The sequence below is a fragment of the Zea mays genome, chromosome 9 (genome assembly GCF_902167145.1).
Source record: "Zea mays cultivar B73 chromosome 9, Zm-B73-REFERENCE-NAM-5.0, whole genome shotgun sequence".
Taxonomy (NCBI): Eukaryota; Viridiplantae; Streptophyta; class Magnoliopsida; order Poales; family Poaceae; genus Zea; species Zea mays.
Window position 1 is genome coordinate 77,885,444 of NC_050104.1, and position 16,133 is coordinate 77,901,576.

The 16,133-nt window shown below is 46.2% G+C and overlaps 1 pseudogene; it reads right to left on the minus strand.

Moving 5' to 3' along the window:
- Positions 1-5,057: 5,057 nt before the first annotated feature.
- LOC118473348 (NADH dehydrogenase [ubiquinone] iron-sulfur protein 2-like) lies at positions 5,058-7,008 on the minus strand (annotated as a pseudogene).
- Positions 7,009-16,133: the final 9,125 nt, after the last annotated feature.

Below are 16,133 nucleotides of genomic sequence, written 5' to 3' on the forward strand. Positions count from 1 at the left end.
CGAACGGAATCTACTCTACTGGCGTGGCGCTGCTGTAATTGTAATCACTGAGATTCCTTCTACCTATGATTTATTTGCTAGTAATAGTTCGAGATGAGATTGGCACTGTCTCAAATCCCAGCACGAATGCTTGGCACTGTAATCCCAAATGCATGGCACTACAGTAATCACTTACTTTCATTCTACCTACGATTTATTTGGTGGGGTGGCATCTATATCAGCTGCTTTCTACTCTCAAGACTCTATGGAATTCCCTATCTTCTTCTCTGGCCAAGGGTGAATCAATCGATTCAATCAAAGCAACCCAAGCATTCAAAAGTATCCGTTTTTAGTTCTTACTTTTGCCTGATCCGGAACCCTAACCCGCCCCAAAGATCACCCATACCCATCAAGAAAAAAGGCGCAAACGAAGTGGGTTGTTATCGCGAGAGAGCCCAGCACTGGTTATTATGGTAAGTAGTCGACTTGGGTTGTACCATCGAAAGCAGAAAGCCCCCTAAGCAACGCACCAATCACCATTTCTTTTGCAATTGCATTTCTTTGAGTGCCAGCGAGTAAACGAGTTGGTATGACAAGAGATTCTTCATCATAGATGAGATGGCAGCCCGGCACCGGCACAAATAGACCTGATGGAGCTTGGAAAGATATATCTATGGATTGAGGGCCGGACTAAATCGGAAGGGCTCTCTGTTCTATTTATATTAGTAGTGGTAGACAGACAAATAGGCCCATTTTTGACCTCTTAAACATCCTTACATTGCTGCTTCAGTTGCTACCACTTTCCTAAACAATATTGGGAAGTTGCATGGAGTGCCAGCCACTATTGTATCTGACAGGGACAGGGTTGTTCACTAGCTCCTTTTGGAGGGGCAAGCTATTGGACACTAGTTGCAGTTGAGCTCTGCCTATCACCCTCAGACTGAGGGGCAGACTGAAAGAGTGAATGAATCAGTGTCTTGAGATGTATCTCAGGTGCTCAGTAAGTTCTACTCCAAAACAGTGGGTTAAGTGGTTGCCATTGCTTGGTACAATTCGGCTCATCACTTCTGCAATCCTCTCCAGTTAAAGCACTCTATGGTATGGCCATGAACCCTCCACTGAGCAGTGCCTCTCTTGGTTCACTCCACTCATTCAGATGTTCCGGATTTCCAAGTTGCCAGGAAAAGCACATGCTATTGAGCTGGAGCGGGAAGAGAACTGATTTCTTTCACTACCGACGGACGAGATCTGAAGTACTGAAGTAGTGATGGAATAGAATGGACGGATCGAAGTCGCGAAGGAGCCTGCCCATCTCAGCACCAAGGAAGAGATTGTTCGTTTTTGAATTTGAGCATGCATTTCTTTCAGTCTGTATCAAATCAAATCAAAAGTAGTGCAGATTCACTTTGAGACGGAATAGTCTCGGTAAAGGAAAGAGGCTATTGCTGAGCATCTCTATATTGATCTTCGCTTTTTACGGACAACCTTTCTTTCTGTAGGTTTAGCCACCGATCCCGGAACTTTGAAATGTAGCAGCGGTGTTATGATTGCCCATGCAGTTTCGTTTGAGCTGCCGCAAGCAAGTAATTTTGGACGATAGGTTAGGACTTCTCTTATCAAGTTTTTGAAGTTTGGACTTCTGTACGAGCTAAACCTGACTCGCTTTCAATCGTAATTTTTCTTACACATCTAAATACCGATGATAGTTCACAGAGAGTGTGGTGAACAATGAATTTACAACGTTGCTACTCTCTTCTTACAGAAAGGAAGCGCACCTTGCCTAGCCTAGCTTGATGGGAAAGAGAAGATATGTTTTAAGCTTTCACTATCTTAAACATGGGAAAAAATGTTGACTCATAATCAATGCTATGTTGTCTTCCTAAGCCACCGAAGAGTACAAAGTATAACTCACCAAGTAGCTACCCTGGTTGTTTGTCCAGGAAATGGGGAATCGAATCAATAAATAGGGAACTTAAATTGTCAGGTTAAGGGCGCTAAGCCTTCCAAGCCGTACCCGAGTATAACTGCCCGGAAGGTCGTTGAATTCGACTCTCAAACAGAAGACGATTTTTATGTACGTCTTACTCTTTAGAGTCTTTTTGATTATTGATAATACTTGATGTATGTAATAGTCTTGTTCTGATAGAAAACTCCACTTCTCTTGTTGTTTTTGTTGCAGGAAGCAGGAGAGGAGGCCCCTCTTTAAACATATGCCAGTTACGACGAGGATTGTGAAGAAAGCAATCTAGATGACAACGACAATTATGGTGATGATGAGATCGAATCACTTGTCAGAATACGCGCAATAAGCTGGTAAAAGTAAGATAATTTGGCTCTGCAGGTCGAAGTTGAGGATATGTACGAACCTTGAAAGAAGCCCACTTACCCACTCTTCTTTCCCCACCAAACCAACAAGTATACGGTTGGTGGGCCTCGTTTCCTATGAGAAACCTACACCAGGAAATATTACCGATCGGAAAATGAATCGAAGAACTGAGGACGTTTCCCATACTCAAAAAAACAGCTGCCTAAATAAAAACAATATTGTTTTCAATTGGAATTTTCGTAAGGTTCCTTACATCGAAAACAATATTGTTGTATGTCCCGGACATAGTCAAATTCCCCACAACCAAAACAGTATTTTATAGAATATTTTGGCTGCCAGAATAATAATGAAAACGGGCATATCGAACCCCAGGAGCCGGCAAATTGTAAGCACCCCCTGCCGTACGAAACTTCCCTTGACTGCCTCCAGAATATGGGGATCGATAGGAAGAGACCCCTGGGACCCAAACCACATTACTAGAACTAGAAAAATGGGTAAGGCGGCCACCACGAGACGCATGGAGATCAGACAAAGTCTTACCGAAATTGGATTTCCTTTTCGCGTTGTTGAACTAAAAGTTCTTGAAGACGCCTAGGCTTGCTTGGTCAAGCCCAAAGTGAAAGATACGGTGATTCCACATAGCACATATTTCCATCTTTTTCAGCTCTGCTCCCAAAAGAGAAAGGGAGACTTGGATTTTGGTCGGCGTTGGTTTTTTCCAAGGTCTTTTGAGAACGTAAACATGAACGGAAGTAGCGTAGGACACCCACACTCGAAGAAATGGATCGATAAGAACAAACCGAACCTACACAGACAGAGAGATATTTACTTTTTTCACATCTGTAACTAAAACTAAAGGGCTGCATTTTCACATTTCTTTAAATGTAAAAAAAGATGTAGAACTGAATAGCGCAGCTGTTTTGGCTCGCAATAAAGCAAGGGTCCTGATCGAAGCAAGACTACGTCCTATCTATCTACCTCTCCAAACACAATATCTTGAGTACCTATGATGGTGACTACATCTGCTGGCATGTGATGTTTGGACATAGAATCGAGTCCTTGTGAATGGGCAAAGCCAGGTGCTCTTATTTTACAACGGTAGGGACGATTACTCCCATTACTGACAAGAAAGACACCAAATTCACCTTTAGGTGCTTCAACTGCGGTATAGGTAGAAGGAGCTGGTACGGAAAAACCTTCTGTATAAAGTTCGAAATGGTGAATTGAGGTAGAGTAGACCGATGATCCGGTAGTCATTTGGCCGGCTATGGAAAGAAAAAAGCTTGCATCTGCTCCCCCTAAACTATAACAGGTCCCATCTCTCTCCAAACCTAACGTGGTAGTTTCCCATCATAAAGGCTTTCCATCTATAGATTGATTGAGCCATTACCCACTAAGGATCCCATTCGTTCAGAACTCAGTTGACTGCTTCTATAGATAAGGCGGAACGTCCTTAGTTCAGCATTATAGCACATAGTCTCCGACGCTACTACAGCGCTTCGCTAACTCGAAGCGCCTCGCTATGATATGAGAATGACGCTTCGCTAACGCTCGGCTAAGTCGTCGAACCCTCGCGCTGACCATATCGCTTTCTCAGTAGCGAAAGCGCTTCTCTTTGCCCCTTAACTTAATCTTAATAAAGTAAGTATTTGGAAAAGAAAGAGATTCTTGGTTTTATTGCTCCCGCTTCCTCATCTGCGCTCGTCAAGCCAACTTTGCTTTTTGGGAGGTGAAAGAGGAAGCGGACATTTCGAAATGACAAGCATCGAAGATATCTATATACACAGGAACGCTTATTCCGGACTGCGTTCCGGAAAAAGTAGCCTACTTGACAGAAAGGGCGGGCACTCTCGGCTCGGGGGTAGGCACTCTCGTCTTTTCAACCCCACCGTCACTTTGAATTTAGTGGGGCACTGTTTACTTTACTTACAGCCTCTACGAGTTGCAAGTGAATGGGGCCGGTGCGTGTGAACGGAAGGGTTCATCAAGCCATTTTAACCCCTAAACAAAATAGGAAGAGGGGTACTTGACTAATAGGGGGCAATTGCATCGCACCTGACTGTGAGGGACCTCTTGATACCTTATGTTCACTTCCTAACTAGTAGCCGGTTTCCTGTCGCGGAAGCCTTTTCCCAGTGCGCGGAGCCGAAGGTGTTAGTGCTTTCTCATGGGTCAATAATGCTAATCCCTCTTTTTGTGCCGGGAAGAAGATAAGACCTTCTCTTGGTTTCCCAACCTGTTGCTTCTAAAGGCTGCCCTCTCTCTCGGCTGGATTTTGGTCCAGCCTACTACGAGGATCCCGTATCCCGTACATCGTCTTTCTCCCTCCTGGGTTCCCGTGGTTCCTATGCCGCCCGCGTTTCCCGGTCCTTTTCTTTTTTTAGTGCTTCGACCCGAAGCGATAGCTTGACCGCGTTTTCCGTGGATAAGATGGCAGCGCTCCAGCCTCACTAAAGAATGGGACGGCAGTGGTCCGCCGGCAAGCTCGTTCTGATCTTGGACGCAGTACATTGGAATCCTGAAGCACCACCACGAACGCTACCCGCGCGTGCGCCTGCGGTGCGGTAAGGCACCACCCTGTTGTGCCAGCAGCCAACTCCGGCGTGTCAGCCTTAGTTATCCTCATCAAGCACAACCTTGATGTCTAGCTTCCCAACTGGTAGACGGTTCCCTTTCCCCCGGATCAATGAAGAAGGGAGAAGTCAGTTGATTCTTCCGAAGAACCGGAAGCGAAGCGCTATGCCGTGGCGAGGGGACGGGAAAAGAAACTGCTCCGAAGAAAGATATTGGGGTTCCCAATGCTTCTCCACGCCCAACGAGATGCGCCAACCTCGGGATGCTTTACTCCTAACCCCACGACGGTTCCGAGACGGAGCTTAACCTGAGTCTCGGTTAAGAACGGCGATGATCTACGTTTCACACGGCGCACGATTCCATGGATAGTTTCATTCGAGATCGTGATGGAGGACATAGCTTACGATCATCGGCTTTGATCATGCCACTAGGCATTCGATTAGGACATTGCACAATGATCCGAACACTTTGTCGCATCTCTTCGATACGCAATACAGTAACGATCATAGCGATCTCCTCTGGTACCTACTGGTACGTCAAGATCCGATTGGTCATGAACATCGTAAGGTGCTGCTCTTCGCGAATCCCAGCATACCCCAGGTTGGGATGGGTAGGCCCACCACTTCACTTTTTCACTTTCACTTAGGCCCGGGCCAAGTCAGTGGGGGGACCCTGTCGGGCTCCTTCCCCCCCAAAACAAACTGTACGTGGGAGTTTCCCTTCATACGGCTCGAATCATTCTCAGATGCCCCGAGAGGCATCTTTCCTTATGATCTGGTGGTTCACACGCGCGCAAACGAGCACCGGCCCGCAACAGCAAGGAACTATGACCAATAGAGTCAGACACAGAGCGTCATACTTCTTTATCTTGTGATGGTTGAGGAGTTTCTTTCTCAGAGGGTGCGGGACGCTTGCGGAGTCCGTACCACCACAGGTCGTTCTTGGGCAGATCCCGCTCCTAAACATAAGGGAGGGATAGGGGGAAAGGGGCCGGGCCTATCATATAAATAGGGTTGTAGAAAGACCACGTATTTTCATTCGACGTTTCCGGGGCGCCCGATTCGATCAACGAATTTGGCGAGCTGATCTGCTTTGATCCAGGAGAAAGCCCAGTCAGCCACCTTTTCGGTGCAGGTCACGTGACCTACAGCTCGGCCTTCGCTTTTTGAGACTTCCTCTACCCACATCTCTATGTGCCCGCAGCACTTTCATATGGAGAAAGATGGGCTTACCATGTTCCATCAATAGCACCTAACCTATGCCGATTTTGGCGGACCGTGCTCCACCCCGGTGAACTCATGCGGTTCCGACGTGCCCAGAGGCCAGAGGCGAATCCGTTCACGGTCCGTAGGACCAACACCATTCGAAGGTTGATGGCCCGCCTAGAATAGGAATCTTTGACTGGGCTTACACACATTCGCCTCACTTACGCTGTCCCCCCTCAGCTCACCCTAGCCCCGGGTACGTCGTCTCCAAGGCTTCACACAAAATCTTCACTGACAACATATGCATGCTTTTGTAGGGGTCGGGCAGAACCGTTGTTGCCTGATGGGAACTTCCCCCATATTGCTATCAATGTCTTCATGTCGCACGACCTCTTAACATTACACCACTGAATCCCCAATCCTTTGCTTGCTGTGCAGTGACAGTACCAATATCCACTAATCGTTGTTTCCAGATACGGTTGCCCGGTTGACATCTCTTCTAATTCGTCGATACGAGAAGCAAATTGTTGTGTGGAGGAATCAATATCTCGACATAAGCCAAGAGGCAGATCTTGTGCCACTCCACCAGGTCGTATGAAACTGGCATGCATCCTGGCTTCCCGGGACTCTTTCATAGAATTCCAACAATTTCTCCCGCTCCTCAAAAGCCCAAAGGAACGGAGTTGATGCTCCCACATCCATAGCATGAGTAGTTGAAGCAAGTGAATGATTTGAAATTCGAGTTATTTCACAGAATAACACTCGTATATATTGAGCTCGTAATGGTACCTCACAATTCAAAAGTCTCTCTACGGCTGAAGAATGAGCGTGTTCTTGGGCCATCGTAGAAACATAGATAGGGTCAACGACGGAACGAACAACGAAACTTTACGACAGCTTTTTCGTACACGTTCACTTGCATCACATACAACAAGTGCTCTCTGAACCGTGCAATAAGGTCACCCATACAACGGCTCTCCCACTGGAGTTACCTTAGCCCCGGGCCATGCTATTCCATGATATTGGAATAATGGCAGCCTAACTACTTATTATCATCGTCTTGAAAGCTGGGCGCCTTTTGAATATGAGTGGGGCTCCTAGTCTAGGCGGCGCCTTCGTGGAGCCAAACCGAAGGAAGAGCAAAAGGGCGAGGCCACACCCGGCTTCGAATAGGAGGGGGGCTTAGCTCTGGATCCCGCCTGCTTGCAGAAATGAATGGATCAGAAAGGGGGCTGGGTTCTATTTTCCGGGCCGGGCAGGAGGTGAAGGCCAGAAGAAGAAGAGAAGTGCGCCTTCCCGGTAAGGAAGAGGATAAAAAGGTGCTGTCATCTATCTCGACCTGTTTCCCGAGGCGTTGGAAATGAAGACCGGCTCAGAGAATCACTGGCGTGCTTTCTCTCCCCCATCGTTTCGCCAACAAAGAAAGTCATCCTTGACTTGACGATTGACCATTCCATCCCTACCGAGCCGCCTCTTCGAAGTATTTACCTCTGCCTTTCTTTTTTCTCCAAATATAAAAGAAAAATAAAGAACCTCGTCTGTGATTTAATCGGCCCTAAGGGAGTTTACTCGACCCATTCTCCAGTCTCCCGCACTGCTCAAGTGTGCGACTCCGTATGAGGACCTCCTTCCCTTTTGCTCTGCCCACTCTCCGTTCACACGGTTATCAAAGCGGAGGAAGGGTGGGCAGCAGGTACCACGAGCCCTCTGTCCCACACATCTATCAAGAAGCAAGTGTAGTTCACCGGTTCCACCGAATGCTCCTATCTCTCGGCAAAGATCGTGTGAGTGTGCAGTTATGCTTCGGATGCTTCGCCATGGAATAGATCGACTCTGTTCCCCTTCTTTTCCGGTGCACTCGCTTTATATCTCCGACACACAAGGAAGGACGTGGTGGGAAGAAAGCAGCCCTAGCCTCTGTCCGGTCGATCATTCCGCTGGCATCTTGCATTCACGGCCTCCGTTTGACTGCCGCTCGGGAATGTAGTTGTAGATACGTGAGTCTTAGTGGGTCGTTGGCTCCACCTCTTATCTCCTTCTACGACATGCTGTAGTCGTCGCCATATTCAATATGTCACTTAGTCATATCTGCCTCGCAGCGGGTCAGCACCCCCGAAAGAAAGGGAGGACTTCATTCAGTGACTCCGCGATCGCCCTCTGAACGATCAAAATAAGGTAAAGCTTGAAGATAAGTTTTGTACTCGATTAATTTCTCAGTCCCTCTAGTCGGGTGGGCGCCGGCCGGATCCCCCTGAAAACCGTACGTGCGGGTCTCCCCGCATGCGGCTCACGCCATTTGAGGTGGCCCAGCATTCATTCGCAAATCCTGTAGTGAAATTGAGACCGCTCGACCAGCAAGAGGATGCGCCTAGCGCTAGTTGCTCAATCCCTTGCTTGTTCGGAAGCTAATTCGCGTGTAGGCAGCGCTGTCTGTCTACCGTTGACTGTATCTATTCATTGATACATTGGCCCGCTCCCCCCCTCTTTTTCCAAGAATGAATGAGCTGCTCGGACCTTCCATTTCCGTCAAATGACCCGGCTTCCCCTGGCTCTTCCACCGTCCGGGCTCCCTTTCCTCCCTATGCTCCCCCGGCGCAGGCCCACCACGCTTCGCGCCTGCGGCGTTTTCCGCCAGACGGTCTTTGCCAGTAGTGCCATCCTCCCCGCAGGCTGTCTGTATGGGTGGGTTGTCCCTTGCTGCTACGTTCTGTTAGGCGCTATGAATTACAGGAAATTAAGTGGTTGACTTGGACAGCAGGCGGGTTACACGTTCCACTGTGCCGAGATGTGAGGTGCAGGTGGTGATGATCACCCCGGGGTATGCGCTAGCGCCCTTGACGGGCACTCCAGGACCCGCCTACGCTCGCCCAGGTCGGTCCTCCGACCAGATGTGTGGATAACGAGGCCACCTTCACAACCTTCTCCCTTCTATCTTTATCCAAAGTCAGGTAGAGCGGTTCGCTTGAGTTGCTCAACCGTCCCTTTGCCCGGTGCTCATGACGCGCTACTCCACCGTGCTAGCGGCATAGGAGCCTACTCAGCGTCAGCGGCTTCGTGCCGCACTGGAGTGATCCAATATGTGGTTCCGCACGTTCCACCACTTCTCCGTTCATTTCCAATACTGATCGTGAAACACCATGAGCAGCAGGATGTTGAGGTCCGGAATTCGAAGTGAAATTCTTGATTTGCCCGTTCCTAGTCGTCATGGGAAAGAAATAAGAAAGAAATAAGAAAGAGATTATTCCCCTAGAGCTTGTCCCACCTGTACTAAAAATGCATCTCCGCGCGTCTACCTGGCGCTTTTATTAGCCGCCTTGCATGCAAGCGAAGCGCTATTGGCGGCAATTAATAGCTCACTGAGCGATGATTGATGCAGTCAGTCAGTGCCCTCGATTATTCCTGATAGAAGGATCATGGCGCCCCGGAAGCATTCCATCCAGCAGCAGCATCTCCTTCACAACCACGCGAGGACAAAACTGATGTTAGCTACATTCGAGCGTTCACCGCACAGAGGCGATCTCGAACACTACCTATGATAATAAATCCAAAGGAAAGGTCGATAAAATGATTCAATCTGACTTTATCGGTATTCTGGATTGAGTAAAAAAGGGATATATGAAGTTCAAGGCCTTGCCAAAACCGTCATGGCCCTATTATGTATAGGCCGTACTAAGCCAATAGCGAATAACAAACTCTTTCCTGCTCCCTCGACCTTAATTTAATTCACTCCCATCCTGCCAAGCCTCAGCTGCCAGCGCATTGTATCTAAGCACACTGTGGCAAATTGATACAAGTAGCTAAAGATCTCGCATCCGAGGCCGAACGGTTAGGCAACACTAGGGCGCCTGGGTAAAAATTCCGTTTACCAAACAAGATGTCGAGAGGCGAACTCTGTAATTCCCCTCCTGCAAAAGTGATAGCGGCTGTAGCATCCGTGTGGAAGAGGGTAAGCTTTCGGCAACACCTTTTTCAGATTGGAAAGGATGAATACTTGTGTTGGGTCCTGCAGACCAGGATAGCCTCAGATCAAAACCGAAATGTGCCAGGGGTTGATCATAGAAGCCAGGGCAATAAGTATTCTGGAATTTTAGCGCTTATGTAGCTAATAACTCTGCCACCTGAATACTTGATTCATTAAGGTCGTCACCCTATACCCATCATATGAGGAGCTTTGGACCAAATGGTGCCTAGCCTTTCGAAAGGAAGCCTGTCTGTCTGTACACACCTTATGACTCGAGTGTACCAAAAGAGATCGGATCCCGATTCAATACTTCCTAGATTTACGGGTTGTTCTTCGCTGAGAGCTTCTTCACTCAATTACCAAGATTCAATCGACTTTCTTTTCCGCTCGCTGCCCGATGCGTTCTTATTAAAGCCCAGCTATACGTGGAAGGATAGGTGGAAGGCACATGCTTCTCTTTACGACGTAAAGGAAAGACCTCTTTTATAATTCTATACTAGTTCCTATGGCGTAAAGGAAAAGAGTTTCATTTCGGCTATTACATCTATGGGTCAACGAGTTTCTGGAGTCTCTTAAAGAGGGGATCGAAGCAAGGTCCAATCCCATTATTCTAAATTATTCTAATACGAGTATCTCACAGATGAAGAAGTGAGCAAGCCTTTCTCCAATGGATTCTAACAGCGCAGACTAGGCATCTTTATCAGATTTCCATTTCTATATTAGTTTTAGTTTAGTAAAGCCCCTTTTTTAAATCCTTTCACGCTTTCCCTTTGCCGAAGGCCGGCCTCTTTAGTTCCTACGTTTTCGGAAAAGAAGGTGAGACGCTAGCTAGCAACGGGAAAAAACGAGTAGTTAAAGATGTGAATGTAAGACTACTCGAAAGTACTTCCATTTTTATTATATTATATAGTTTCTAATAGAGAGTACAGTTGTATCTATGTGCGAAACGACGAAAGAAAGATGGAAGGCCCAAAGAGCTCTACAGTAGTGCCCCGGAATGGGGTCGTAGAGCCGGTAACCCACTCTGTTTAGTATTTTGATTTCGTTCAAGGTGTTGCTCTGTCAAATAGAGATTGTGTGGGTGTTCAGTCTACCACTCATGTTCACGTTCTACAAATCTAAGGGAGTGCTCCTAGACTGGACGACTTCCCGTAAATAACCTAGTTCATGTTCCTTTGAAAGAAATAAAATGAAAGCTTTTGAAGCGAAGATGTCAACGCGGTGCTAGGTTTGCGCCGGCCACGATTATTTATAAGTATATTGGAAAGAAGAGTGACTAGGCTACGGTCTAACTTTTTCTTCCTAGCGGAGTTCAATACGAAAATAAAGGCGCTCCGCGTTGGGAATGGCGTACGTAGTACGGGTGGTATTTCCGGTATAACTGATCAGGGTTGTTCTGAAAGCAAGTCAATTGGTGCTTTGGAAAGTGAGTGCCAGAGGCTAGTCACTGCTTGGTTTACAGAAGGGAAGGAAGAAAGAGATACCGAAGCAGATTCAGTATAGAAAAGAAGAAATTGATACCATTCATTCCAGCTTATTTGATACCCACTTAAAGTTTCTATCAAACCATGTCTTTTTCTTCGAACGTCAATCTCGTAGGAATTTAGATTGGAAGTGTGGTATTGAAGGGCGAAGCCTTTACTCTTTTACTTGTTTCTTTGAATATAATATAACATAGTATTGACTACGCACTTCGAAAGATAATGGTGTATTCCGAGGATCAGTCCGTTTTTTATTGAATTCGCAAATTGGTAGATCTGGATGATTAAAAGAATGATTCTTCCCTGGGTATTTCCCCCGCTACCATTATGGAAATTGGAGCTTTTCAATTCCATTTTGGAGATGCTCGTAACGATTTTTTTCTTTTGGGTGGGCAAGAAAAGGATTTGACTCTTGAAGATATCAACTCATACGCCTGCTCCATACATTAAAAAACATTTTGGGTACTTTCTATTAGAATGGATAAATAGAAATGGGTACATTCCTCTTTCTCTTTCCTGGCCAAACTACCAAAAAAAAAGAAGAGAGAGAGCTGTAAGAGCGGTAAAAGCAAGCTCGGTGGCCCGGTTCACTACAGGTTGATGTATCCTTTTGAAAGAAAAGTCAATCTCTCTAAAAAATAAGCACTTCAACAAGTCAGGGCCCTTTTTTATACAACTCCTATGCGTAATTGATAGCTTTTTGGTATTCTCCATATATACTACTAGGTACGAAATAACAGGAAAGATAGAAATAGTGACTTTGGCTTCAAATAGAGAGCAGCTTAAAGGGAAGGAGGACAGCTCTGAAAAAATAACTGAACACTGGCTAGGAACTGGGCTGCACTAAGCCCGGCACTTTTTGGGCTTCTTCATGAATCTCGTTTTCAGGTAAGGTCAGACTTATTGAATATATATCTGAAAGAAAGCAAAGGAATGAATCGTTTTTCCAATTACCTTCTCTCGAAAACCATAGATCTTCTGGTTACCATTGACTATCCGGCACTTTCGTCTGTAGAGCGAAGCAAGAAATTGCATGGAAGGGCTTGCCCTGCTAATATCAGCCTTGTTTGGAACAATAGATGCAATCCATTTCAGTGTATGTCACTGAGTTCACCATTGCAGTTGAGACGTCAGGCAATTGAGCGTTCCCTAGAGTTTGGTTCAAAGGCTAAGGACTCCCCGCCGCCTTCATAAGGGCACTAAGGCGGAGCACGGAAAAGAAAATGGGGCACCCATGTTTTACCAGTCCCGGATCTCAGGGCCGTTTTGCACATGAACGAAATCGAATTTCATTGCGGGAAATTTGGATTTCATGAGGGAGGAAAAGGCAAGGCGGAGGGTGGAGAGTCGTACAATGCATTGGTGGGATGAAGGTGCTAGCTTGGCTGAGATAGGAAGTTTCGATGTGTATGTAGATTTGGTTCTAGTGCCCCCACCCTTTTCGAGATCTGTCAGGATTTAAAAGATGTTATAGTGTAAACTATAGAGAAATGGAATGAATGAAATGTATCTAAGAAGAAAGGAAGCCATGCTCCATCCTGTTTATAAAAAGAACATCACCTCCCTTCCCTTTTTGGTTAGATACCGCTCCGTTAGGTACTAATGCTTCTACCTATCACCCTCCGGGTGAGTTTGAGAGCTGTGTTTTTTCCAACGTTAATAGCATTCCGCGAGAAAAGAGAAAAGTCATCTACTGATGTTGTCAGCGGAGTCCCTCGTCCATCCATGTATGAATAGCGGTATCCCCCATTTTGGACAGTGATGAGGTAGTCGACACAATTTGCATGTGTATTTGCGTTCGGCTTTGCTACTTTCCTTCTAGACTATAAAAGAATGTCCGCGGAAGGGAATAGTCTACGTGGCCCGGGCCCGGGGTAGTCTTTCAATTCCTTTATCGGGTGGGAGAGTTTAGAACCTGTTAAGCCAATAGCTGCAGCTTTAGTCACACTAGCTACATCAGTGGATCATGGATTTAGCATACCACCTCAGAATAGTCTACGTGGCCCCTACTTTTATTTTACTACTTTTTTTTCCAGTAATGCAGACAGCCCTTTTTAAAGCGCTAGGCCGGGCAGTTGGTACGAAAACAGAACCATTAGTGGAGTAAGATCCCGATCAAAGCAGAGCGGTCTAATCGAAATAATCATATCTAAGAGCAGGCAGGCACACGACTGGATATCAAAGGTGGGGCTCCCCTCCTCTACTCTACTCTACTCTACTAAATGAAATGAAATGAAATAGTATTTGTATTTGGGTCGTCTTTGTGTTCGATTCGAATAGAAGCGCCATTGTCATCCGCTGCAGTTCTTCATAGTCCGTCCTAGTAAGCTGGTAGGTTGGTGGATGTGAACATAAACTCCTCATATTTCCTACTGTTGCTTCCTGTATAAAGGAAGAGTTGTCAGACAATGATACTCTTTCCAAATCTGCAATCTTCGTCGTTGTAATGCCTCAGTCATCAATAGTAGATAGTTGCTCAACTATGCAATAAGGATTTTCCTCTCCTCACAGATTGGAGGACTTTCACTTGACTCACTAGTGGGTTTTGCCTCGGGAAACAAGAATATGGATTTGAGCAAGTCTGTTTTCCCATGGGCCTACTACCTGCTATTTTCAAAGCGTAGAGGACCCGCCTTTCTGATCAAAGTATGCTTCCCTTATGGGCGAAACCACTGAATCGGACGGATCCTTTTTTCTTGGATTGACCAGGCCAGCTTCTCCACCCAATTCTTTTCTTACGAGACGAGATAGGCACAGTGTCAGGGTCATGTGATGTGAATGGTTTGTTTGATCTGTTTCTTGTCCCTATGGGTTCGATTGGCAATCAGGATATCGGTCGCTTGGCACTAGTCGAATAGGCGATTCAGTCGTGATAGTGCCATCCCTTGCCCCTTGGAGTGAGTTGAAAGCACTCTTCCAGCTCTTGATTCGCGGAATTCATTACGAAGCAAGATTTCATTTCATTTCCATTTACGTCATTAGCAAAACAAGCAAGATTCACCTCAGGATACGACGAATTCTGGAACACTTCCTTGATTGATATATGCATTTTCTAGAGCAGGCACCATTGACTGCTTCTTCAACGTCTATACTATACGAGACGAGACGAGTTATTGTACGAGTCAAGCTTGCTCCAGACCAAGCTCACTTTACACGGGCTTAGAACTCAACCTGACCCAACAAGAAAACGGATAGACGCAACGCAACGGCTTGATAGCCTGACTCAGCAAGAGGCGAGGATGCACGTGACTAACTAAAACAGCTTTCGCGCTATCAACTTCTTTGATCGAACCTGGCCTGGCGATTGAAGCATTCGAGATATAGAAGAAACTGCCCAAGTCAACCGGATATTCCAAAGCAAGGGTTATGAATCAAAAGAGAAGTGCCAGCTGGATCTCTGGTTCAAAGTTCAGGGCATGGAATTGATTCGTATGCTCGTTCTCTCGCTGAGCAGAACCATCTCTGTCTAAGAAGACCCAGTCTCCCAGTGTTTCTAGAAAAGGAAATCCCATTCGTCAACCTAAATGGAAGGGCAGGTAAGGGAAGGCCAGCAGGAAATTCAGTAAGTAAGGTATCTCAGTGCCAGTGCTCTCCGGTTTCAAGTTGATGCGGGCAGTCGTGGGGACAGGCAAAGCTGGGATGCCTTACTAGCAGGAATGAAAAGGTATGTATGAACCAACAAAGGTCAAGTAGACGAACACATATCCACTCCACTAGAGAAAGCGTCGAACCAGGGAAGAATGAATGGTTAGAACCAGTCAAGGGTGCCGTACTCATGCCTACGGGGAAAGAGACTGATCCGTATCTGATACGCCTTCACTTCTTTCGAGCTTCTTATTCGATTTCTTAAATGACTTCTTCGGGCCTTACCCTAGACTACCTTCACTTAACTTAATGCAGAAGCCAGAGTTCGAGGAAAGCGGTAGTTGGTTATTTCGGGATGAATTTCTATTTCTAAAATGTGGATGAACATAAATGGACGGAAACGAGAAAAATGCATAATTCATATAAGTTCATTCGAAAGAATGAGGATTCATGATGTCTCTTCCCAACCATTCTTCCTGAGGAAGGCACCTCCGATCGAGTCCTTAGCGCCATGGATATTCTTCGCAGTGCCTTTGGATGCTTCTCAGAAACCGCCTCTTTCCACTGGCTATATGAAATTCCAAATGAGACTTCCCTGCGTCGCCAAAGGAATGGGAAACTTCTTGGTTCGAAACCTTTGATCCTATGCCGCCTGTCTGAAAATAAATATAAGCAAGGCACCTATGACTACGAATCCGAAGGCCAAGCATGCGGATTTGACATGGTTTCCCACTTTTCTCAGAGTCACTGGGCAATAGAAAAGTATACAAGCACATTTCCAATCTACATAAAGATACCAACCAGGTATCTACTTCAAAGACAGGGCGTCGGCGATCCTCTACTATTAAGAGACAGATAACAATGGTGCCGACAGAGATGGACAGAACTGAAGAGAATACCTCTCCGGAGAAGTCCTTACATGTCTCAAACTAAATAAATCCAACCTGCAAGAAGACACACAAAAAAGAAAAATATGAACTATCCTCCACTGACAGCAAAAAAATTGGCCGAAGTGAAAAGAC